This window comes from Ambystoma mexicanum, chromosome 8 (assembly GCF_040938575.1).
Source record: "Ambystoma mexicanum isolate Mex_15411 chromosome 8, UKY_AmexF1_1, whole genome shotgun sequence".
Taxonomy (NCBI): Eukaryota; Metazoa; Chordata; class Amphibia; order Caudata; family Ambystomatidae; genus Ambystoma; species Ambystoma mexicanum.
In genome coordinates this window covers 1,334,124,952-1,334,151,304 of record NC_090929.1, presented here as the reverse complement: position 1 = coordinate 1,334,151,304, position 26,353 = coordinate 1,334,124,952, and positions in this window count along the sequence as shown.

The window sequence follows — 26,353 nt, the reverse complement described above, 5'->3', positions numbered from 1 at the left end:
GTGCATTACCCACGCCCAGTGAGCTTCTTCATAAGCCTACAATGCATACTTCCGCTGAATCATCAAAGAAGTCTACGGTACCAGTACCAAACACGATGGCGGCCCACGACTCAGACGCGGGCCCCCGCAATCACAGCACCACTTCACCATCTAATGCAGAGTCAGATGTTGAACAATCATCCAGGGCTCTGGACACTTTAAAGCTAAAACCGAACGCTTTGACAAATAAGAAACGAATACAGTACAAAAAAAGAGGCGAGCCCATACCAAAACTTTCCCTGGCTCAAGGAACCACCAAGAAACTGACGACACAAAAAAGAAAGGAAGACCTCAATATAAAACAAATCAAATCAACCAAAAGCTTGGCCCTGGCCAAAAAAAGGGGGCCAGGAACAATTACTCTACCTACTTCGCTCCTTTCCAACGCCCTTCTGAATTTCTTTAGGATTCAAGGAAAGCGAAAACTATCCAATGAGTCTGAACTCTCGGATGCGGAAATATTAGAAGCACTGGATGAGACCCCTCCGCTAGCCAAATGGAGAAAAACACTATGTCCCCAAGAGAACATCCTGATGTCACACTGAGAGAATCCATCCACATGCCGCCCATGGATGAAAACACTACATCGATAGCACTTTGTACTCAGCCCGAAATAACAGCAATGAGAGAAGTCCAAAAGGGACCAACAATCCAGGGCTTGGCTACAGCGACAATGCCCCCTGTCAAACTGGTTCCGTTGAGACCAGACCAATCGAAAAAAACAAAACAGACAGAGGCGCAGGTAGGGTTACCCTACCTCAACTCAGCATGCCTTTATCCAAGGATACAAAATCTACCCACAGAACCGCAGGCAGGTAATCCAAATTGTCCCGAAGTAAGTATTATGGACAAAACAGAAGAAAGGCCAGAAATAGAAGCGCGGCCGGCCAAGCATGGAATGATAGACATACTGGACCTGCTTCAGCCAAAACCATATCCAATACACAGAGAAATGAGTCTGCAGCCTTGGACCAAAGCTCACCTATCCACCCTAAACGCTCGGCCGTTCATATAAGAATATATTCAATAGCTCCACTGTCTCAATGGAGCTTGGGTAACGGCCCTTGGAATTCCTCTCCAAGATCCCTCAATCTTCCGGAGGCCGGTGGCCCCGCAGTCAGACGTCGACATTCAGTTACGAGCACTTTAACAACAGACTGTAGAGAAACACCCTCAAAAAATGGAAGGCTAAATGAATCCCAAACATGCACACAAAAAGACTCAACGAATAACAAGAAAGACATGACAACGATCATGTCTGCAATAACTATCGCAATGGCACCATTTTGCAAACTTTACGAAACGCTAGACGACGCCTCCAGGGACAACACAGCCACATTGGCCATTATACAATCAAAGTTGACTTTTCTGGAGGGCTTTATAACGGCCATAGATTTGAAATATGATATTTCACAAAGGAAAAGAGACATAACCAAATTTGATTGTGAAAACGCCATGGCGGGCATAAACCATAAAGATTCTCCACTGGGCCGGATGGAATCGAAATCAACTCAGACGCTGCTGAAGAAAGGAAATGATGAAATTGCCCAAATATTCCTCAACAGCCCGAAAATACCCACAACAGTGAGCAGAAAACAGCCAAAGACCAACTCCGGGCCACCTCAGATTGCTAGCCAAAGCCAGAGGCAGGAGAAAAAAGGCCCTTACACTGGCGGAGAAGGAGCAAACAGAGCCACCGACTCGACCTCATATATATGCAAAACTTGCTTCGACCACGATGGAACATAGGTTGACTAAAGACACTTCGAACCAAGAGCCAGCCGAAATGACGGCTGCTTCGTCAATTGACCTAACCCAGTCACCCAAATAGACCGACGATTTTCTGAACTCCACTATTTTAACTAATGTGTCTCACTACAAGGAACAAGAGTCCCCTGAAAACCTGAGATCTCTTAACAAGGCTGGCACAGGCCACACCAAATCTCAAAACAGTACAAATCCTTCTAAGAAAATATTAATTCCTAATCCCATGGAGGACCCTCAGCTACAGTACACAAATCAGGCCGACCGCCCTTCCCCAGTCCCAACAACAGCAATGCATGTACCGCCTATAGGCTCCTCAAATGAATCCACACACGGAAGTCTGGTGACACAGGCGCGGAAAACACACACACCAACAGAAAAAACAGAGGCGACGGTTACTATGGAAAATCAACGCGCCTCTTCAAAATCGAGCAGATCTCAAACGGAGACAAATACATGGTTCTAAATCGTAGAACAGTGCTAAAAATCACAGCAGCTACACCTGGCCTAAATCACTTGAAAACGGAAGATCTCAAATTAATAGAGCCATACCACAGAGATAAAAAGGCAAAAGCCTTCAGATCAAACCAGCTGCAATCCAACACCTGAGCCGGGACGTAGGGAAAGAACTAAACTTGGCTGGATTTTTGCTATCTGAATTAAAAAATCCAGTACCATCATACAAAAAACGAACTCAGGACGTCCCGGCAGCTCGAAAGAGACGACCGTCATCCAACTCATCAGACCAGCACACGACCCGCAGAGCAGAACTGAAGGCCCGCTTTGGGGTTATACTTGAAAGAGAAAAGGAACCTCGGTTAGATGATCGTAATACATCTCGAAAAATAGACCTGAGGCCTGCAAGGGGAAGTTATACAGAGAAACCCTACCAGAAAGACTCGGCTGATACATCAGAGGTCTTTCCATCTCAAGACCCCCAAGACAAAAGTAGGCGTAGCCCGGACCATTCATCATTGGATAGACATCGTAGATACGAAAGAAGTGAAAAGATAAGAGGCTATTCTCCACAACGAAGAAGACTGAACAGTAACAGAAATCGTAGGCATCAGTCCCAGAGTAACAGATTCCCTGATACATCGGATACCGCAAAGAAAGATCTGACCTTGGGTGGACCATGGAACTGGCTAAAAGGAGCGCTTACTTCAAATAGAAGCAGATAGCAATTATCCAACAAAGCCAAACAAGTCGACTACTCAAAGGTGTTGACGTTTGCATCGTGGAACACCAGAGGCCACGCACACCTAACCGACCCCAATAGTGAAGACCTTGGCCGCTTCGACATTCTGTGCCTCCAGGAGACCTGGCTCCTAGAAAAACCGTCCATGAACGGATTCGAAATTGAGGTCTCTCCAGCGGTGAGAAGACTCTTAGGCCGGCCTTCCGCTGGCTTACTCATTGCTGTGAGGACAGGCCAAAACTTGAAAATCGTTAAAACCATTGTTAGAACCTACGGGATTCTGGCAATTCTTATTCAATGGACACACTTTTTGGAGAACATAAGACAATGGACTGAGACTTCTCTGGCAATCATAACTACCTACTGGAACCCACAAAGAACATCGATCACGGCTTTCTGCCATGCCATGGCCGACACTATAGACGCCATTGTAGTGGAGTGGAACAACGCGCATGTCATAATATGCGGCGACTTGAACGCCAAATGCCTCCACCCCAAAGAAGCATCTTTACACTCAGTGGCTGCGTCGCAATCGCAATCAAGGGGCCAAGCCTGGATGAATTTGATGGCCTCAAGAAACCTACATAATGCAGCATGGATTAAAGAGTGGCAAGTGCAAATTCCTACTTGGGAACGAGGCTCCTCCACGGCTACCCTGGACTATATTTTCATCTCGAACGATCTGTGTGCAGACATCGATAGCTTCAAGGTGACCAAAACAGACCCGAGCGACCATAACATGCTCACTCTCGGATGGTTTTCGGCCTCTCGAGAAACTAGAAGCTACACAGCTTCGGTAGAGCCCAATCCCCAGCAAACTCGACTCTGCTTCACTGCTGCCAGTGTGAGAGCGATGCGCCAACAATTCGCTACAACTGGGGACCTATTAACGTTCTCCAAGACATCTCAGAGACCCAACTATATCCCGCTCTTGATTAAGTACAAGTCTAAGAAGACAGAGGCAAAGCCTATTCCTCTTACCTACAATCACACATATGATAAAATAATAGCTGAAAAAAAAAGGTGGTGAGAAAATTGAAACGCAACGCAAAAGCTGCTAACACTAATCAGGGGTGGGAGCTATGGACAAAGGAATATAAAAGCTACAAGACTTGGATCAGACTACGCAGGGCAGTTCTGTCCCAGAATGACCCCGAAACCACGATGAGAACACTATCAATAAAAAAATCAGCTGACTTCTGGGCTCTGATTAACATTTCACAAGATAACACCGGAACTATTATGACCAACTCAGTTCCTGAACCAGCCTGGGTCGAGTTCTTTACACACCTTTTTTGCTCCTCTGTCCACAACCGCGACCCCTAGCCTGGACTTAAACCTGGCTCCCTGGGTGGATCTCTCTCCAAAAGTAGACATCACAGCGGCCATTCGAAAGTTAAAAACCTCTAGAGCCCCGGGACCTGATGGCTTCACGAACACCGACCTAAAAACACACATCACAGAATAGACAGATTTTATCAGTCTTCTGTTCAGTCGCTGTAGAGCTAGCAGACAGATCCCAGCATCCTGGACAAAAGCTACTGTCATTCCAATTTCAAAAAAGGAAGCAGAGAAGAGCCAGCAAACTATCGACCAATAGCCCTTTTGGATATCATGGGCAAATTGTTTGCCACTCTTCTTCTCCAACATTTTCGGTGCTGGGCAAAATCGGCCCCGTGTGAAGACCCCTTCCAGCGGGTTTCAAGAAAAACGGCGGAACGGCTGTGAATATCCTCATACTCAGCATGATTAAGGCCAAAATAAAGCAGGGAGCCCCAACAGTCTATGCAGCCTTTATAGACCTGTCGCAGGCTTTCGACAGAGTCGATAGACCATTGCTATGGAAAAAGCTAAAAGGCTGGAGTTGCCCAGAAGAAATCTTACAACCGATCATAGTCCTCCATTCAAACACCACCTTATGTGTTCGCTTGAACAAGCAAGGCACTCTCACCAAAGAAGTCACGGCTGAAAGAGGAGTGAAACAAGGATGCCCGCTGGCCCCGGCTTTGTTTCTAGCCTTTTTGGGTGACTTTAAGGACTCAGAAGCTAAGGTACAGAGCTTTCCTCCAAAGCTCGGCAACACCGTGGTGTCTCAAATCTTCTATGCTGACGATATGATTCTCCTCTTTCAGACCCAAATAGGCCTTCACCACCAGCTGGACAATTTGGCAGAGTACATGGCCTCAAATAACCTTACCATAAACATCGCTAAAACAAAAATCATGATCTTTGCCAAGAACCGACAACCTAAAACCGCAGCTCACATTTGGTCTGTGAATAGTTGCCGTATCGAAGTGGTCCCTCACTTTAAATACTTGGGAGTCATTCTTGATGGAACACCACAGGAGTCCCAAATGCAATCATATTTGTGGGACAAAGCCAAGAACCTCACTTCGCAATTGAGATTGATTGACCGCAAGTTCGTCAAATTTTCATTGATTCCTGCAATCATCTATTATAAGGGGAAAATTGTTCCAGCACTAACATATGCCATGGACGCCACGATCAACATGCCAAGTTCATTCTGGCCAAAATTGGAGGGCTACATTTGGAAGACGATCTTGGGTCTACCTAATTCGATCCCGATCGCTGCTGTGAGAAGAGAGCTGGGCCTACTGTTGCTGGGGGCCACTGTCAGTCTGTCCGCACTGGCTATGTACAGAAAGACTCTTATCCAAGACAGTCTCCCGATTTTCAACATCATTGGCAAAGAGCTAGCGGCAACTAAATGCGAGGGGATCCAGAAGTGGATTATTTGCCAAGAAAAGAAATTGGAAGAGGTGGTCTGCACTAAAGAGGATTTAATCTCCTTTCCACAAAAAGTGATCCAAAAACTGACATACCAGACTGGATATCTACTGGCGACCGGATCTTGGCGATTAAATCCTTAAAACATTTGCTGCCAACATATAATAAGCTAAATTCTGCTTTGGCCTGCTGCAAAAAATGTCCAGATAAAAATCTACAAAGTCTCTTTTTACGAGCCCGTTTGAACTTACTCCACACCAGCGAGATTCTGGGCATAAGAAGCCAGGCCAGCGTTACAACATGTAGACTGTGTCTAAACGAGGAGTCGAAAGAAACAGTTCGACATTTGCTGCTAAATTGCGCCATTCTCAATCTAGAAAGTTCAGCAATCCTGGCGCCACTATGGGTAAATTCTGTCTTGGTAGAAGAAGACACGTGGTGGTGCTGACTTATTTCTGGTGAAAAAGCACGATGGGCAGTAGCCACAAGCAAACTAATGGAAATGGCCTTTACAAAAATAAACGCCAAAAATTCCAGCTGGCGGCAAGTGATCAACCATTACATCGTGTAACTACTCAACGCAAATCTATGGGGGCAACCTGAGTAGAGTTTCCAGATGGCACTCTCTGTGCCTAACTAATGGTCTAACGAATCACCGCCAATACCAGAGGTAGCCGGACTTTAAGTCCTTGTTGACTATCCATGGCTGATCAAAACAGCCAAAAGAATAAGACGCACAATTGGAAATCGTTTGTAAATTGTTAGAAGTGTGTAGAATACATGTATCTACATGAAATCTTATTTCGTTACTTCTTCTTGTAAAAACCATTTTTCTTTCTTTGATTAAATACAAGTAAATAAAAAAATAAATAAAAAAAGGCCTGAAGCAGCAGATCCGCTGCAGTGCTCAAGCACGCGGAAGACCAGGGAGACCCAATCAATACATGAGTTCTAATGCTGGGAAGTCTGAAAGCAACAGAGAAACCAGGGGAAGGCAGTCATTCCCCCATGTGCTTTGAATTGTGAAACAAAGTGTGAGAAAAGCCAGGGGAAGGGAGTCATTACCCCTGGTGCTGTGAACTATGAAACAAAGTGTAGAAAAAGCCTGGGGAAGGAAGTCGTTCCCCCTGATGCTGTGAACTGTGAAAAGAAGTCTGAGAAAGATCAGGGGAAGGGAGTCATTGCCCCTGGTGTGGTGAATTGTCAGAAGGAAGCCAGTAGAACGGACTCGTTATCATGGCAACCAAACATGCACAGAGGATCAAACTAGAGATCCAGGGGGAAGGGAGTCATTGCCCCCTGGAGGGAAGAAACAGTGAACCTTTTATTCTTGATACATTGTATTAGGAGATCAACAATCCGTGGTTTGCGAAACCAGGTGAAGGGAGCCATTCCCCCTGATGAAGGACTTACTACCAGAACTGTTCCATCCAGTCCAGGATGTGGGAGTCATTCACCTGGACCAAGAACATTGGTGCAACCTTCTAGTTTAGTTATAAGTGTAAGGGACAGAGATAGGGATGTTTTGACACAGGACAGTGAACCTTTTAAGTTACGAAGACATCCTTAAAGACTCATTAGCACTTTAATTGTGGCATGGAAACCCCTTATGATATAGGGGTTTATACAAATTTAGGCATTGTATTTTGTTGAATTGTGACCCACTTGTGACCTGCCTCTGAACTACCTAGCACTAGTGTTAGGCAGAAACCTGTGCAGTTCCCTTAGGGACCACTGCAAAAGATTTAAGACTACAGGGGTTTGGCAGTAAACCCACTTGGTAGCAGTCTGTGCCACACAGATTCACTTGGTAGCTGTGGCTGAGCAGTCAGGCTTCCCTCAAGAAGAGATAGGTAGTATGCAGAGTATACACAATAGGTACAGAGACACAGTAGCACAAACAAACACTTACCAGAGCTTTGGTGTAAAAGTATATAATTATTTATTTAAAGACACTCTTGGGATTTACACTAGCAAAAACGAGGTAAGTAAATTCAGCACACAGTCACTATCATATATATACAACCCTATTCACTTATTAGACAAGTCTTATTGAGAAACACCACTTATTTTCAGACAGAGGTGAGCGCTTAACATAAGATGACACTCTAATAAGTTATAAAGAAAGGGAGGGAAAAAGGCACAGTTAAGGAAGCACACAAGTTTCAATACTTTTAAAAGAACCACAGTAAGGCAGGATAGGCAGAGTTCTACTGGAGAGCCAGTAAGTCAATTGCAAGGCCCACTCTTGGAGAGAGCAAGCAGAAGGGGTCCAGGTTCACACAGTGGGGTTATGCCCAAAGAGTCTTGTAGATAGTTCGCACAAAAAGGATGAAATTAAAGTCAGGAAAAGTTAGCTAGGTTGTCCCAGGCTAGCCCAGGTTAGAAAGTCGAGGCTTTACTGTCACCCCGAACGATCTGTCGCAAGGGAAGCCAGGCGGGACACAGTACCTTAAGTGTGAAGGAAGTTCCAGTGGGGGCAGTTGTTCCTGGCAGCAGGTGCAAGTCGACGTTTCGTCCAGAGGAAGAAGAGGTCTCGCCGTGGAGGAAAGGTGAAGGTCGTTGCACTGCCAGGTAAGAAACCAGCTGCGGAGTTCTTCAGTTAAAAGGTGCTACCCTTCTCTTCGCGGTAGTGGTAAACCGTGGTATTCCGGTTGCCGGGGTGCTTGGCACGGGCAAGGCGGCCACGAGATGCTCCAGGAAGGTAAAAAGAAGGCAAAACTGGTTATCCCCACCAGTCAAAGGAAGAAGACTCTCCGGACTGGAGATCTCCTCTGTCCTCGGGAAAAGTGGTGAGACGGTTCAGCAGGGCTCCACCGGTGGTGTCGTCGTTGCAGGTCGGCTCAGCTCCTCCCTCCTTGGATTCTTAGGTCCTGTGGAGACTTCTGAAGTTCCAGTCCCCAAAGCCCTGCTTTTATGCAGCACACCCCCATTCACTCAGCCTAGCTGTCAATCAAACATGCTAAGTGGTGAGCCAGCCGGCTCACCACTTGGGCCAATCACACAAGGGTGTGACTTGAGTTACCAAGGTAACTCAGTCCAGGGTGCCTAAACCCCCTCCGATACCCACTGTGGTACCCAGACAGAGTGGCACCATTTTTTAAGGCTTCTGTGGAGAAGCCCGCCAAAAAGTGGAACAAAGGGCTCGACTTGGGTTGGAGTCACAGAAGAGAACACAAACGCCATTTTAGAATCGAGTTCTGGCAAAAAAATACCAACCGGTGAATTAATATTAATTAAATAAACCGGCGGTATGTTCGAGGCTATAAGAATTAAATAATTAAAGTTGGTAGCCTCGAACAATGGGAAAATCCCATAGAGATATATTCGCGATCGAATATAAAAAGTAGTATCCACTGCCACCAGCCAAAACTCGATGAGGGGGGACGGAGACGTGCCCCCTCGAACAACAGAACCCGGGGCAATCAAATTGCCCCAACCAGTACGTCCACAATAGGATGGTTTGTACTAGTTTCTGTTCATAATTTGGGACTAGTAAAGCCAAGGGTGACTTTACATGCCCTGGGAAACAGTAGTCAGTCCCAGGGTATGGAGTCTATGTTGGGGGTCGCTACGACACCCCTGGGTTACTGCACGGAGGGTGCTGTGTAACCCACATTAAAAACACATGATACCCTATGGAGTAAAAGACTCCATATCCCATAAAACACCTGGAAAGATAAAGGAACACCTCAAATCATGTCTAATAGTGGGAGTAAAAGAATCTCACTCTTAGCAGGAGAGAAAAAAATAAACCCCAAAAATCCAGCAAAGCTGCTGGGGGACTCACTAGGTTTGGGAAATTAGCCTTACAGAGAATTCTCCCTAACAACTAGTCGCACAACCCCCCTGTAATTTCTGTCACATACCAGCTGCACACACCAGCTGCACAAACACACACACACACAGCCACTCTCCACTATCATGATGCCCAAGAGTGCTCCTCCCAATCATAGCATAGTTTCACTCTCCCGCACTCTCCATGCCACACTCCGCTCAGCCAGCCTAACAGCCAGCCTTATAGCCCTCACTATAATGGCCGCTACGCCTCCCCACATATGCCCAGCACACCTCACTCAGCACCCGGCACTAAATTCACATGCCGCAGCACCAGACTATAACATCACACAGTCTCGGCTACCTAGCCTAGCCACCAGACTCCACAATCTCAGAAATCGATCACTTCCTAGGTATTTACTCTGTTCACCCACACCCATCACAACTAGAAACACCAGATAAGGCACCCACACTGCACCACTACCCCACACTGAGATGAGCATAGGCACTGCCCCTCTCCCCCCACCACCCCAACCTGCCTCTACACTACTTCGCACTAAGCCCCTCACTACCACAGACCACAACAAGCACATTTCACCCCACACTAGTACAAGCAAAAACATCAAAGGCACACAACACCCACCTCTTAAATGTGCACTACTGAACGTACGCTCCCTACCGGCACATGCCCTTGAGATAAATGATCTACTATCCACACTTAATCTGGACTTACTATGCATAACCGAATCCTGGCTCAATGATGCCTCCTGCCCAGCCATCGCACTAGCCCTACCCACAGGCTACACCATCCTTAGGCAAGATAGATGTGATAAGATGGAGGGGGAGTCGCCCTTATCCACAAAGACTCACTATCCATTAGATTAGCAGACAATAGTACATGGGGTGGTAATGCTGATATCCTATCAGCCAAGCTTACGCTCTCCCCCAATAATCTAATCAACATCCACATCCTATACAGACCTCCCGGACTCCCAGCTGACTTCCAAGAGCACCTCTCCCATCGACTCAGCAACAACATTAAAAAGTCCTCCAAAATCCTTCTATTAGGAGACTTAAATTTAGGATACAATGATCCTAAGGATAAATCCGCCGCAACCCTAGCTAAAGAACTCACAGACTTAGGTTTCTCCCAAGGAGTCCTCACCCCCACTCACTCCAAAGGCCGCACCCTTGACTGGGTCATAGATCACAGCTGTGCATCCAACATTACCTCAAACACCGCCCTTCCATGGACGGACCACACATGCATCGAATTCCTCATCGCCACCAACCCTAAACCTAAGACGCTCACCCACGCACCACCTGCCACAATAAGAAGTTCTAAAAAACTCAACACAGACAACTTGCGTCCCCACCTTAAAAGCCCCTGCCTAGCACCACCTTTCTCTCAGGACCCAAATATACTATCAGCTATATTCAATGATACTCTCACCAATGCCATAAACTCTATAGCCCCACTTGAAAGCAAGAAGGACAAAAAATAATTTCACTGCAACTCTCGGTTCTCGGAAGAACTCCAAACCCTCCGAGCTCAAAAGCGTCAGTCGCTTAAAAACTGGCAAACGGATCCGAGTGATCTAAATAAGAGCCTCTTCAAACAAATAGCCCTCCAATATAAAAAGCCATTTTAGCAGCAAAATCCAACTCCTTCAATGATAGGATCTCAAAGGCCAACTCCCAAGCTAAAGAACTATTCGTAATCTTTAATGAATTAGTCACTCCTCCAGCTACCGCTGACGAGATAACTAAAGACAAACAAAGCCTGGTGTGCCAGCATCCAGTCTGCTATGCTCAACAAAATAAAACTCCTCCAGAACAAAATCCAAAACCACTGCAAAGCCCTCCCAAACCAAAAAACCAACCACCCTACACAAGACAAGCATAGTAATCTCAATCACGCTCAATTCTCAGAGACGTCACTGAACCTGAGGTCCTTAATCTCATCAAAAACCTCAAACCATCCCTCCCAAAATCATCACGGAATGCGCCAATGACCTAGCACCCCTTATTACTGCCTTCATTAACGCATCTTTCCAAACAGGAACTGTCCCAAACAATCTCAAGGAAGCCTGGGTGCGGCCACTTCTAAAAAGGCCACACTTGACCCAGTGCAACCCAACCACTACAGACCGATAACGACAGTCCTGTTCCTCCTAAAAATCCTGGACAAAGCAGCTCACATCCAGATCCAATCATACATAGAAGCTAACTCCATACTAGGCAAAAGACAATCTGGCTTCCATGTCGGGCATGGAACAGAATCCGCCTTATTAGAATTAAAAAATCAAATCTCACAGATCATGGACAAAGGCAAGCCTGCCTTGCTCCTCCTTTTCAATCTATCAGCTGCTTTTGACCTGGTAGATCACCAAACACTCACCACCCACCTCACCCATGCAGCCCATTTCTCTAATCAAGCAGCATCCTGGATCACTTCCTTCCTTGAAGGAAGAGCCATGAAGTTCTACTCCGACACAGCTAACGCAGATCCTACCACTATGAACTGCGGTGTCCCCCAAGGATCTTGTACAGCCCCCACCCTCTATAACCTCTTCACAAAACCCCTCTTCGACCTACTTGACTCCATGGGTGTTGCATATACAAACTATGCAGACGACACTCAAGTACTTTTACCCCTATCTGGACTCTATCACCAAGACGCCACGGCCCTTCACAATATCTATGCCACGATCCAAGCTTGGATGGAAATCAATGGCCACTGTCTTAACGGGGAGAAGACTGAAATTCTCATCCTGGGCCAGACTAACACATTATCGAAACTAAGCCCCCAATACAACAACTTCAACATAGACAACTCAACCATCTCCGTTTCATCCTCTGTCAAGACTCTAGGTGTTCACATTGATGGAAATCTATCGATGAACAAACAAGTCAGCACCATAGCCTCTGCATCAGCTTTCAGCACCAAACTCATCAATGCCATTAAACCCTACTTATCCACCCCCAAACGCTTGGCCATAGCTAGAGCAACTATAGGAACCAAACTCGATTATTGCAATGACCTCCTAGCTGGCACCTCCGCCAAAACATTCACAGACTACATACCACACAAAACAATGCCCTCAGAGCCGCCATGAGCATCCCTAGAAGAGACCATATATCCCACGCCAAACGTGAAGCACGGTGGCTCCAGGTCAAAGACAGTATTACTCTGAAAATCCTCACCATCACTCACAGATGCATCAAGAAAACCGCTCCAGCATACCTATCTGAAGCAATATCAAGGACCACATCCACTCGCCTTACCAGAGCTCAGTACACCAACCAGCTACACATAACACGCATAAAGAGAGCCACAGCGGGAGGTCTAGGCTTCTCTTATATTGCATGAAACTCTGGAACTCACTCCCTGCCAACCTTAGAGCTGAAACTTCCATCTCTGTCTTCCGCAACAACCTCAAGGCCACTCTCCTCAACTAGCAAGTGGAAGACTGCCTCCTCCACCTCTGCCAGGTATACTGCAATACAACACAAATGTAATATAACTATATTGTAACCTGTATATATACTGCTGATGACTATGTAACTATATTGCAACCTGTACGTATATTGCTAATGACCATGTAACTAAGTAACTAAGCTTGTACTGTAACAAGTGCCACGATGTCCTCGGGCTGTTGTGCGCTATATAAATACGAATAAAAAAAAATAGGGAAAGATAGGTTTTCTCTTTATTTTGATCTTGAATACAAGTTTATAGCAAACAATTTACTGTGAACTGTGAAACAAATGTTTCATATCTGTTGTTAATTTATTTGATCAATATATATTTCGTTTTAAAAAAAACTCTATTCCTAATCGTTATTAATTCCCCTGTTAATTCTTATACCCTCCCGTTTCTGCCAAGGCATTCTTAAAGTATGGAGGCTTTCATGCGGCCCAAGAAGAAACACCAACCTATATAGGCAGCCCACCTTCTTAACACCCTTAGAGGTTTCATTTGGACCCCTTTTCTATTCTTCGTGTGCACAAAATGGTCAGAAGAGGAGCTATTCATCTTACTTGTCTCAGCTACTCCTATTACCGTCTTAAATGTGTAGGGCTAATATGATACATAATGGCCCCAATTGACGAATCCCATAGCCCATCACCAATTAATCCATTAGGGAAACCAGGCAAAAAAGGTTGAGGCAAAGTTTATTTCCATAAAACTATGTAGAACTGGACAGGACAGGAAAACTGGCCGAGTATGTCTGTCCTGAACAGCTCCTGAACACAGAAACCTTGGTGTTTTTATAGGGTTTTATACAGAAAATGTTGTATGATACATTTAGTCGATTACATCAACAATGGACTTCCTAGCTTTACATCCTGTGGCCTTGGAAGGCATGGCATTATAGCACACTTCGAGCCCTGTACAATTCTGCTTGCGAACATACATAATACAGACATCCACCTTTAGCAGATCTTTCTTTCCTAGCTAATGCAGCATGACCACGACATCTAGTACCCACGTGACTCATGTTTCAGTTCTCAGAAAATGTTGCACTGCTTCAAGGATGATGTGGCGCAGGGAATCTGTGCATACCTAAGCCCTGGACAGAGCCTGATGTAATATACTCCAAGCCTTATGAGCTCCCGTTTGCTTTACAATCAAGCTTCTCCCTCACTGCACCACGTCCCTAAACACAGCTGTGGATTCTGCATCATCTACTCTCATGGCTTCATCTTTGCTCTATCCATGACTCATTTACATCCATAGCTTATGCTGGAATAAAATACTGCCTGCTTCGCATTCACAATCTCTGGTTTCATTGAGCAAACACATCCTTGTCCATCGTTAATGTTTGTTACACCTATTGTTTCCTTTAAATACATGACTTTTAGTCCTCCTACACTGTCCCATCTGGACGGTAGCCTTAAGAGGCACCCTTCGTGGTTACATCTGGAAATGCTAGTCCTGCCTCTGTCCTACCTATTGTTGCCAAATGTCATTTGAGGCGCCAAGATTGCACATTGCGCACTCAGGCTTGTTTGAATTTACAGAATGGGGAATGACTCGGGCAAACTGGAGTGACTAGTGAACACAATTGTTTGGTCTCCAATTGGTCAAATTCTGCACTAGTGGCAAATGAACATCACTTGCTAGAAGTACCCTCATTTGAACACAACTCCATGATGAAGTAGAGATACTGGTTCGGTTGATCAATGAATGGTTTTATGCACCCACAACCCCCCCTTATTTTGACACTGTTCAGTTCCTATGTAACCCATGAACATGCGTGACTCTGAATGCAAGTAGGATGAGGTAACTGCTTGGCTTGGGGTGTCCTCGTCCCAAAAATATGAGGTCACCCCCATTGTGATCCCACTTGCCTTGCCCCATAGGGAGTCTGCTGCCTGGCGGGCTCACCTCCCTAGTCCCAAAGGGGGTGGCTCCACATTGGGGAGAAGGAACGAACTCCCTGGATTCGTCAAAGTAAATAGAAAAGTTTATACTCAGGAGTTTCAAGTTGCTTAGCATTAGTGTATACATTAACTGGTCTTCTATTAGGAGAACATTTACAATAGCAATAAACCACAACCAGCATCACTACTGATATTTACATCTTGATGGTAAAAAAAGATGACCAGGAAATAGCGCAGCGCAACATGCAAGCAAGACAATGCCAAGCAGCTGGGGTTTGAATCCTGGTCCTGCGCTTAGAGGCTGGACTCTGGCATGAAGAGTGATATAAGAACCCAATTTAATGTTTTTAATTCTTTCTATAATTGGGTAAAAGGGCATAACTTGTATTTGTTATGTAAGATAATTAGGATTTGTTCTGCATGCAAGGTCTCCAGGTGCTCTGGCGGATCTGAAAGAGAGTGTGGGATTTTGCTTACTTGGAAGCAAAGGGGTTAGGGCAACATTATAATGCCAGTCGCTGAGGTTGCTGGCCGGAAGTACCCTGAGCTGTACGTGAGTGTGTGCTTTCTATGTGTGAAATTTGGTACGTATTGAGTACTCTATATCCAGAGCTGTAGCCCTGTGCTTGTAGCGTGTGCATGCTTTGGCCCGCGGCTGTGTATATCAGTTGTGGTTGGAGCAGGAGTGTAGATTTTGTGTTGTTCGGTCTGGCAAGAAGGCCTTTTTAAAAGCCATGTGAAAGGGGGCTGTAAGGGATCAAAAGTAAAAGTCGCACACAGTGGCATTATGTGTTTGGTCATAGACTTTTATTAAAATTAAATAATGAAAGGGGCGGGAGAAAATCCTACCTTGCCCTAACTCTACGAGGGGTTTCCCTGCTTCAACAAAGCTGTCTGTGTCAGGACGTTCAACCAAAAAACGTCCCCGTCCTGTGTCCGAAAACCCTAAACTGACCTTTATGCACTAAATGCAATATAATGTGCAACTCAGGGATTTATACTTGTAGCTTTCTTTCAAAATCCCAAAACATAAAGGTCTAAGATGCAGAAAAGAAAAGGAATTTCCACCAGGAAAAGGGGTCCCCCCTCCCCTATGTTTGTTTCTTCAGGTCTTCAAATGTCTATCCAGAACTTCCGGAAAGAGTAAATAATGTTCCACTGCTTCACAGAGGGAGACTCTCCCCCTGTGTTTCTCCTTTATTACAATGTTTTACTTCACCGTTTCAAGGGTGATGATTGCTCCCTTGAGTCTCCCCTAAGCACCCAGTCCTTTTGAATATTTCAATCTCTCACTTTATGGATCTCAGGTATCCTTAAAGGTGTATGGTTCTTCCCTTTCCCATTGATTTTCACTGTTCCACAATTTCAAGGAGGGGTTTTCACCCCTTAGATTTATCAATCCTTTTCCTACCTCTGGTGTAGGGTACTTGCGGCTTTATTACTTCTCTCGTTCTCTGGGGCTCAATTATCTTCCAAAGAGCTATGGTTTTTCCCTTTTTGTATTGATGCCCACTGTTTCTACAATTTCAAGGAGGGGTCTTTACCCCCAGGCTTCTCACTTCTCTTCTTACCCCTCGTTTACTCTCCTGCCAGGGTATCGCACTTGGGTGTGGGTTCCAGTCTTGCACACTGCCTGCTTTACTTTTCTGCCAGAGTTTTTTATATCCTCTTGTGTGTGTGTGTGTGTGGCTTTGCCGTTCTCCATTCACTTTCTCTTGCATCCAGGAAATAATGCATGTCAAGTACTGGGTCACCGACCCTTTCTTAACAATGTTTGTATTAGTATCAACTATTCCAGTTCTGTAAATTAGACTCTCTCGCACTGTCAACAGTATGTGGCATTCTCCCAAAAGTGCCCCAATGTCCCATTTGCTCTCACTGTGCTTACCGGTCTTCACTGGCGGCTTCGGTGTTCCTCGCATCTCACCGTCTTCTTTGCTCTCATCCTGCTAACTGGGAAAGCGCCCCATTAGCCATTTGGTTCCTGCTTTTTCTTCCTCTGCCTTTGGCGGCTCCTGCCGCACATAGCAATAATGCGGCAAACTTCTTTTGGCTCGGTTTCTCAGCACACCGTTCTTATCAGCCTCAATGCTGCGTCCTGCAGTCTGCTTGCCTTCAGTGTCCCAACCAGTGTCAGAACGAGTTGGATTCAGTAGCAGTTTCTATCTCTGTCTCCCGTTCTGTTCAGCGTTGTCAGTTTTAAATGTCCCAACATTGGTTAGCATTTTCCAAATACTTGAACACAGCATGGGCTTACCCCTTCTAGTCATGCTCATTACTCCATCCCTTTTGCTCATCTCAGTACTATACTCGCCGGGCAGGTAAATATTGTTCTTGACCGTGAACATGCATGATTTATCTATCTACATCACAATAAGCCATACAGGAATGTTGCAAAGGCACATTGGTGTGATTAAGAATTACAGCTGAAGGATTATTCAGAGTCAGTATTTTTCTGTCTCCCTGGAGTTTGACCTCCCCTACATGCTCCTCGCGCAGATGGCCACCCCCATGGTCAGAGTCAGATAGCTTCTGCCTTTCCCATGCTACATAAGAGAAACTTCCCTCTAGGAAATCAGTGACAATGTTGCTAGATTCCTCACAGGACACTTGAGAGCCCAAAGCAGCATGGCGGCTCTGCCGGGAGCTCTGCTGCGACTCACATATCTTGAACTAAATCATATGGTTTCTGAGCAGGAGCAGCCACGTTTTATGCTGGCTATTGTGCCTATTCCTTCAAAGACTTGATGGGCCATGTTTCCACCTGGATGGCGGGATAGAAAGCAGCAAAGCACACTGAGTGGGTTGTGTGGGAGACAGGCCCGGAAGAACCCGGCAACGGTTGGGCGTGGCTGGCAGCCAGAGATTGGAGCGAGCACGGAGAGGCGGTGGTGGCCGGCAGAACTGGAAGGCAAGTAGAGGCCGAATGGTGGATTTTGCTGGAAAAATATGCACAGCGCTCTTTGGCAACGATGAACTATCACTAATGTTCATAGTGGAAAGGGCGCATAGAGTCCCAGCTTCGTACCGCATTCCGGAGGCCCAGCCATGCCCTATAATTGCAAGAGTCTTAAATTACAAGGTTCGGGACACGATTCTCCCGCTGTCCAGGGAAAAGGGGAATCTCTCCTTCAATGGGGACCAGCTACAGACATTCCCAGACTTTTGTGCATCGTTGCAGGCGGCGAGGAGAACATCCGCAGGAGTGAAATACAAACTCTGGGTTCTTGATATTAGATATGTCATGTTGTTCCCAGCCAAACTCCGAACTCAATATGCTGGGAAAGCGCACTTTTATATTTCACCAGAAGAGGCCAGTACATTTCTAGACATACTCCCCAAGAAGCCTAGAGCGGAACAGCCACCATCAAACTTCAATGAGGAATCCGCAGGAACATCATAGAGCAATACTTGACAATGGTCTGTTGTTTTCTAGTGCGTTGGTGACCAGATAAACTGATGTAGTGTATGGGGCCTGTGAAGACTCCTGCGGATCCCTCACCAAAAATCCTGCCTAAAGTCTCCTCTAAGGTGGCCAGGAGAGGGCTTCCTGATCCCAATCCTGGGGGTGGTGTACTGCGGGATGATCACCAGGGTTGAGACAGCGCTCAGGTTAGGGAGGAAAATCTGTGCTATGAGACACAGTATTTTTCCTCTGGAAAGGTTTCCCTTACCATCATGCCAGAAGAGGTTATGGCTTATTGTCATTCTAACATCTCTCAACCTCCTATCAAAACTGCGATGGTAAATTATGATTTTATAACATCTAAACCTATTACATAAAAAGAACAAATCCTTTTTATCCCTAAAATCAAATGCTCTCCTCATTACCAAAGGTGCACTACTAGGAATGATGGAAATGTTGCCTTATCTACATCTTCTTGAACTAATAAGGTTAAAACCTGCAATCTCTCTTTTGAAAATACTAAGAGAATTACATCTAACCTTAATTCTATTAAAGAAGTAAACAAACGTAATTTCACAAAAGTGAACTATATGTCCCAGAAATCCATAGGGTCTGACACGAAGAAGAGGGATGCGGAGGCCTGTAGAAGTGAAGGACAGGCAAGCAGCAATAAGGGCCTGCACCTGAAATTAATTGCCCCACCTTAGGAGCATAAAATGTTGAAGCAGGCGGGGGAAGTAGAATGGATCTCTTGCAGGAAATGGAAGTCTGGTAGTAGTGACAGAAGGAGAAGAGCACAAGGCTGGAAGTGTGTTCACTGAAGGGACGCCGGGGCAAGAGGAAAGCAGATTTCACCTGCTGGTCCTGAGAGAATCCGGTGTGCACCAACCCTGATTTGTCGTGGCTGCACGGAGAGAGTAGTGTCATGGTTGAAAGTCTTCCCAGGGGCGCCTAGTGACTGTGAATGCAGAGCCAAGACGGTGCTGCAACCTGACGCCCATGTATGGAAGCAAGCCGAGGGACAGATGAGTGAAGGGGTCAAAGACGGACCAAAGACACCTGTGCCCAAAGTAGTAGCAGAACTAGAAGAGGTTGGGAAGTGGAAGCAGTCCGCAACACTAGTGTTCCGGGAGCCGGTGAGTGAAGCTCTGTATGCAGGTTCACTTTGAAAACCTTGCCGGTAACTGTTACGAGCTTAATAATATAAATAGAGTGACCCCACCCGCCCCCTCTCCCCCTACCCCCGGAAGACCATGCATGAAGGGGGGATGGTGCCAAATTGTTTTTTTGCCGCCCAGGGTTCTAAGGCCGATGCTGCCTGACGCACTATTACGTTTTTTGATTAGTAAAGACATAGTAAATAGACTTTTCAATTTTATGTGTGTAATTGAAATGCAGTAAGTACATTGTAAATCCGATTCGTCTGATCCCCCTAAAGTCTGTTTTAGTTGGAAGTGGTATAAGTGATACTGTGAGAAGTCTGAAGGATGCTGCTTCTTCACATTTTTTGCGCAACAAATATCTCCCAAGACGCGTAATGTCTCATTAATGTCCATGTTTTATTGCTAAATCTCCACATATCTCAAGTTTCACAATATGACCAGTTGCTTAGCAAGACAGTTTGTCATTAGCCATACGTGACAAAGTCCATGCAGGCAGTCGGTTAGAACAGCTGGAGTTCTGAAGCATTGTGAACTTATGTAATGCCTCTTAGAATAATGTTTGTTTCAGTATTACTTTTCAAAGGCATGGTGTAGGCCTCATTCCAACTATGTTAAGTTTTCTGTAAATAAAGTACAACATATTTCTGCCAATGTCGGAAACGTGCCAGAATGTATCACTGCTAAACATGTTCAAGCAAGAGCATGTTGGATGCTTTAAAAAAAAAATGTGTTTGTGCTTAACACTTGCCGTCTCCTTTCACTGCCAAGTCTAGTCTAGTTTTTGACAAGTAAAAATAGCGTTTCTCTGTAGAAATAATATACACATTTTTATTGACAGTAATAGTTTTCTTTCCTTTTAAGTACGTTATTCTGCTAAAAAGTCCGAAGTTCCGTTGAGCAAAGATAGTCAATACGATCTGCAGTTAGCTGTATACCTTCACTCAGGCTGGTGAAAGCATTCCGGATTCTCTCTCTAATGAACCACATTCCAAACTAAAGATTAGATATTTTTCTTTAGAATTTGTAAAGGAATGCGTAAGTGGTCAACTAGCATCTGCCACAATGGGCCATCATAAAGTGAAGCTGGTTCGTGGGAGGCATCTGTTATGTATTGTAATAGCATAGCCATAGTCTAGATAGAACGTAGAATGTTAGAATGATAAGAATAGGGCTCTGGAATGCAGAGGCTGCGAAGTTCAGTTAGAATATAAATAAAGAAGGATAAGTGTGCAAGAGTTGGTGCGTCTATTTATTATTTAAATTCAAGAAACCACAACATAACAGTGGCAACGATGATGGGTGGGCTTGAATGAAGGGTCACCCGAAGGCGAGCGGGATCGAAACAATTGTAAATAAGGACATCAGGAGGCGTGAAGACGCAGAAAGCAGAACGGAAAGCACGAATGACTTGCAGCCCACAGAATAAACTGAACTTGAGGTAGGATTGGCAATAGATTGAAGATGAAAAGATATAAACACATATGTGATATGGCCAAGTGAAATAAGCGGGAAGCATTATTCGAACTAAGGAACAACGTACCTGGGTGCGCGAGTCTGTACGCGAGCGACACCAGTATAAAGAAATGGACCTGCGCGCATAGATGTGCGCAACGTAATGAGGAAGTAGCAAGGGGAGATTAAAGGAAAGGACCCGCGGATGTAAAAAAACGTGCCGCTATCTTGGGGACACCAACCCCAGTGCAAGTTAAGTCAACACGGACGAATTTGTGATGGAATGAATGGACATTTCAATAGACAGAAAAGTCAGAGGGATATAAAGTTGCAAATCGGAACGAGATGCAAACAGGAAGGAACAAGTGAAAGTGAAAATAATACATACTGAAGATTCACAAAGAAAAATACAAATTTAAACAGGCCAACATAACAAATAAAAGCCTTCCAATCGAAGTTAAAATAAAAACTTAAAGTGTGGAAATACAGGTGCACAATTGAGCAAGGCAAGAAAGTGAACTCAGCAATAAAGTTGAAAGGCAAAAAAGTAGATATACACATAAACATCCCCTAAAATAAACAAACCAAAATAATGGTACGAAAATGTCACTGGAGGACACACATTCAGGGGGGGATACAAATGAACAACAAATCATGCCCCAGATGTCAACAAGCACGCTAATGTCAACAAATCCACTAAACTATCTGAGAAGGCCAAATCCATTCACTCTGGAACCGCAAGAGACTCAGGGCCAAAGATGGCAAGAGTGGATTGAAGAGTTCGAGGAATTCCTGAGGGCTGTAGGAGATCAAAATGCCCCAAGTAAAATGGACATTTTCACAAATTTGGTCGGGAAGGAAATAAAAAGCATTATCAAAACAATTCCACCCCAAGAGAGAATGACTTATCCGCTATTGGTGGCTGCAATATATGCACAGATAATAATCCCGCTCAATAGAGATTACGAGAGGTATGTCTTTAACCAATGCACACAAAGCCTCACGAAACAATAGCCCAATTTGTACTGAGATTGCAAAAGAAGACCACATTCTGTTAATTTACCAACTTCAATGATGATGAAGCAATACGGCTGAGAGTGATTGAAGGATGCTTATCATCACAATTTAGAAAGCACCTGTTAAAAAAGCCTCTACCGATGAAAGAAGTACTAGAACTTGCCAGAGTATATGAGAGAGTAGCCGCACAAGCGGCGAACATAGAAAACCCAAAGAAGATGGACACTATTGCTGTCATAAATAGGAGTATCCAGTGGCAAAGGAGGTATCCTGGAGTGGGATCACCGAATTTGATGCGCAGGGGCAGCAGAGAAAGACAGTGCTACCGATGTGGCTTTGAATTTCCCCACAAAGGGCCCTGCCCTGCAATGGACCAGCTATGCCTACGATGTGGGCAGGAGAACCATTTCCAGACAATGTGCAGAGAAAGAATAAACACACCGCCTAGTAATAACAACTCACAAGTCATGCCGATTAGAAGATATGATAGCCAAAGAAGTGTTGGAGGGCGGAACCCTGCGGAAAGGGATATGAGGCTTTAACCTGGGGCGAGAATAAATACACAAATGACTCGACCAGGATTTCTTAGAGCCATGGATGAGCTGCAGATTGAGACAACTGCTCAAAATGCACAGGACTTGAGACAAAGAGGAATAATCAATAATGCATCCCAAGCTCAAGAAGGAGTGAGATATGAAGACCCATATGAGAATCCACCGATATCAACTGTATCATATGAGGAAGAAGCAGAGCCAACAGATTGCCAGCAAGACTACGAGTATGACAGGTACAGCAAAGAATATGTGAGATTAGTAGGCAACAAAGAAAGCGGAAAGAATGCAATAAGAGTGGTAGTAAATCTGAATGGAGAAGATATACCTTTCCTAGTGGACACTGGAGCTGCGGTCAATGTTATGAGTGAGGAAATGTATAGAAAGGTAGCTGGGCAGTACCCTTTGAGCGCATCAAGAGCTGCGATTTTCCACTGGGGAGAGGAACAGCCATTATTGAACAAAGGGCTATTTCAATGCAACTTGATCCACATGGGGAGATGCATACCAACCAAAATACATGTCATTAAGAGTCCTACTGTTGGCAGGTGCCTCATCAGCTGCAAGACTGCAACTAATTCAGGACTCATTGATGTACGGTATAATCAATTTGAAAAGATACAAGGCATTCCCTCAGAGTCCCAAGCCATAAGATTCATGATCAAAGAAAAGGTGGACCTAGAAAAGCTGAAGGTGGAATTCCCAAAATTGTTCCAGGGAGCTGGGAAATTGAAATCCAACAGCATACATTTGCACATTGATAGTTCAATTCAGCCTGTCCCACAACACCCAAGACGTATTGGTTTTCATCTGCAGAAAAGGGTGTCACAGGAACTGAAACAATTGAGGGACGTTGACATCATCGAAAGAGTTGAGAAAGGCCGACCCCATGGGTCTCTCCGCTGGTGGTAGTTCCCAAAGCTGGTGGGCGGCTTCGACCATGTGTGGATATGAGTATACCAAATACGGCCATATTGAGGGAGAGACATCCAGGTCCGAATATAGAAGACATGATCCTTCGCTTGAATCAGGCCAAGAGATTCAGCAAATTGGATCCGAACCAGGGTTACCATCAATTGTTGATTGATCATGAATCTCAACCAATAACCACTTTTAGTACCCATGAGGGTTTATTCAGGTACAAAAGACTTAGCTTCGGAATCTCTTCAGCTGCTGAAATTTTCCAGGCTCAGCATGATGATGCTTTGAGACAAGTGTGCAGAGTATTACAGGAGAGTGGGCTGACACTGAATGCTCAGAAATGTGAAATAAATAAACAAAGCCTAAAGTTTTTTGGACATATATTCTCGGAGAAAGGCATGAAGGCAGATTCAGAGAAAGTGGGAGTGATTTAGACTTGAAACCTCCAAAAGATGTAATGGAACTAAGATCTTACCTTGGAATGGTAGGATATTGTGCAACATATTTGCTAGAGTATGCTACACTTACTGAGCCTTTGAGACATCTACTGAAGAAAGATGTAACATTTACATGGAATGGAGAATGTGAAGAGAGCTTCAAGAATATAAAGAGGGAACTAGCAAATGATAGACAGTTGGCATACTTCAACACAAAATGGGACACTGAAGTGATTGGTGATGCTAGTCCCGTGGGATTAGGTGCAATTCTAGCACAAACAAATCCTGATGAGACATCAGAAGCCAAACAGCTGAAAGTTGTTGCGTATGCCAGTCGGGCACTAAGTGACATCGAGCAAGCCTACTCGCAGGCAGAAAGGGAGAGTCTTGCCGCCGTGTGGGCCTGCGAAAAATTCAATCATTTTATAATTGGAAAGCCTTTTGTACCTGTGACTGACCTTCAAGCACTAATTTCACTATTCGGGAATCCAAGAGTTAAGATGCCCCCCAGGATTGAGCGTTGGGGTATGAGATTACAGGAATATGATTCCAAGATCGTACGTAGGTCAGGGAAAGATGCAAATCCAGACGATTATTTATCAAGGCATCCAGGGGATATAGTGGATCAGGAAATGCAGATGGAGGTGGAAGAGTATATATTGTATATATCACTAAATGCATTGCCCTTCGCAATAACAAAGGAGATATTTGTGGGCAAAAGCCAGAATGTTCCTATGATAAAAGTAGCAGTCAGACTCATACGGAATGGGAAGTGACAGTGCATTGACCAGGAAAAGGGTTTGCAAGAGGGAGATATGAAAGATCTGCGGAAGTTAGCGAAAATAAGCAGTGAATTATCAGCAACAAAGGATGGAATACTTCTAAGAGGGATCAGACTTGTAGCGCCAAAGAGTTTGAGGAAAACCTTAGTGATGTTGGCTCATGAGGGGCACAAGGAAAATTCTGAGAAATCAAGTATGGTTTCCATATATGGATCTGATTGTAGAAGACACATTACAGAATTGTTTCGCCTGTCAAATAACGTCTCCTGTTACTCAAGTAACACCTCTAAAAATAGTGCCACTGCCCAAGGGACCGTGGAACAGAGTGGCTTTGGATTTTTTCAGTCCACTTGAAGAAGGAGGGTATTTACTAGTGGCTATAGATGAGTATTCAAGGTTCCCGCTGGTAAAACAAGTCCATTCCACGGCGTTTCATCATGTAGTGGTGGTACTAGATGAACTTTTCAGTGAGTGGGGAATACCACCGACAGTCAAAACAGACAATGGCGCACCTTTCCAAGGACATGAATTTAGTAAATTTTGCAGCTCACATGGGATTCAGACATCAGAAGATAACGCTTTGTGGCCACAAGCAAATGGGATGGTGGAGAGATTCATGAGTACTCTAAAACGGACCAGACAAAAGGCTGTTGTGGATAATGTGTCGTTTCCACAAGCAGTTTCACAGATGTTAAGGAATTATAGAAACTCTCAGACTTGGCAGTAGTAGAGATTCACCCTTGAAGTCGCCCACCTCCTCTGCCTCCTCACCTGTGGACGCTTCGTCGGATGAGCTCTCAGAAGAAATGTCTCTTCTTTCTCGCCAGGAGTTGTTAGACTTTTCTTTGCAGGTTTTAGGATAAGCTCTTCTGGAAGTCACACTGCCGAAAAGCAATAAGCCGGCAATAGGGGCTTCCAGTGAGTCCACCCCACTTCAGGGAAAAAAAAGCCTTTCTGAAAAACCCTGATGTAGACCTTCTGTTGATGGTATCTTGAATCCCAGGTAAATATGATCTTCTCTCTGTGTTGGTTACTTTTCCGATTGTAAAAACTACAATTCCCAAGATGCACCGGAACAGGATGCGTGGCTGACAAGGAACTTGGATTCAACAGAGAGGGATCTGAGTCGTCCTAACCAACAGGAAGGGAATCCAGAAGGTAAGTGGAGTAGCAGGATGAGGAAGAAAGTATCAAAATAAAGTAGGTGGCACCGAACCACGGTAACTGTAACCGCTACTGAGCCCAGGGAAGCGTTAAAGGATAACGCAGAAGAGGCGGCTCAGGAGCAGAAGAAAAAGGAGGAAGACCAAGAGGGAGGAACAGAGTAAGAACAGAGGAATGAGTGAAAGCGTGTAGTATACGGAACACTCGAGCAGCGTGTAAACCCGAAGGGAAGTGCAGGGTTGCAACGCGCCGAGTGAAGATTCTGACGCGTATTTAAACACGTCATCAAAACAAAGACTGAACACTAGTATGCTGCACTAGCTTCACTGAAGTGGAGATGGCTTATCTCTTCCTCCATTGCTCACATAGCTTCCAGTGGGGACGATTCATGACAGAAACACCCCTCATGAGATGACAGGGCACTCTCCAGCGGAATTGATGATCAGATACAAGCCGCGAATTAGACTTCCTAGAGTGGAGGACTATACAGCTGAGGAGGATGATGAAATCAGAGAGAGAGATCAAATGCAACGGTTGAAAACC